Source organism: Piliocolobus tephrosceles, chromosome 16, assembly GCF_002776525.5.
Source record: "Piliocolobus tephrosceles isolate RC106 chromosome 16, ASM277652v3, whole genome shotgun sequence".
NCBI lineage: Eukaryota > Metazoa > Chordata > Mammalia > Primates > Cercopithecidae > Piliocolobus > Piliocolobus tephrosceles.
The window spans coordinates 59,902,397-59,903,837 of NC_045449.1; positions in this window are offsets into that span (position 1 = coordinate 59,902,397).

Here is a 1,441-nt window from a genome sequence, read left to right on the forward strand (position 1 = left end):
CCTTCCTTCCTTCCTTCCTTCCTTCCTTCCTTCCTTCCTTCCTTCCTTCCTTCCTCCCTTCCTCCCTTCCTCCTTCTTTTCATCCTAACTCAGTCTAAAAGTCACAGGGAAGGCCTCAAGGGGAAAGTCATGCTTATCTGTGTAAGAATGGCAGCGTGAGGGTATCACAAGCTTAGCTGCATATAGAGGATTGAGCAAACGAGCAAATATATTGAGGATAATGGGGGTCAGGTTTCTCACTGACTAAGAGAGGTAAGGATGTGGAAAGAAGGAAAGTTAGCATAAACTTTGAGGTGTTGGATTGAATGGAGAGAGTACAAATTGTGCATATATAAAAATAGACACAGAAATGAATATAGACATAATGGTATGTACTTGTGTGTGAATGTATGCCTGAATATACATATAATTCTTAGTTCTGTCCACTAGGATAATCTGCGAGCAGCAGTACATCCAGGAGCAATGAGCACACACAGTGCCTAAATCTTCGTTGCTAAATGCAATTCTTGGCCAGGCATGGTGGCTAATGCCTGTAATCCCAGCACTTTGGGAAGAAAGATCGCTTGAGGTCAGGAGTTCAAGACCAGCCTAGCCAACATGGTGAAACCCTGTCTCTACAAAAACTACAAAACCTAGCCAGGCGTGATGGCAGGTGCCTATAATCCCAGCTACTCGGGAGGCTGAGGCAAGATAATCCACTTGAACCCAGGAGGCAGGGGTTGCAGTGAGCCAGTGAGATTGCAACACTGCACTCCAGTCTGGGCAACAGAGTGAGACACTGTCTAAATAAATAAATGCAATTCACCATCGAAAGGCACCAAAGCTCCTTGGAAAATTGGCTGATTCTTGAAGTGGGTCAGGGAAAAGTACAAGATGAGCCTGGAACACCATCTTGAGCAACTTACGTAATGCTCAGAGAATGATAGGGACATGTCCAAAGGACAGAGAAGCCATTTGAAAGGGGCTCTCTTGACCGGGCGTGGTGGCTTACACCTGTAATCCCAGCAGTTCAGGAGGCCAAGGTGGTTGGATCACTTGTGGTCAGGAGTTTGAGACCAGCCTGGCCAACATGGTGAAATCCCATCTCTACTAAAAATACAAAAATTAGGCCGGGCGCGGTGGCTCACGCCTGTAATTCCAGCACTTTGGGAGGCCGAGACGGTCAGATCACGAGGTCAGGAGATCGAGACCATCCTGGCTAACACGGTGAAACCCCGTCTCTACCAAAACTACAAAAAAATTAGCCAGGCTATCATGGCGGGCGCCTGTAGTCCCAGCTACTCAGGAGGCTGAGGCAGGAGAATGGCATGAACCCAGGAGGCAGAGCTTGCAGTGAGCCAAGATCGTGCCACTGCACTCCAGCCTGGGCAACAGAGCTAGACTCTGTCTCAAAAATAAGTAAATAAAATAAATTTTAAAAAATAAAATAAAATACAAAAAT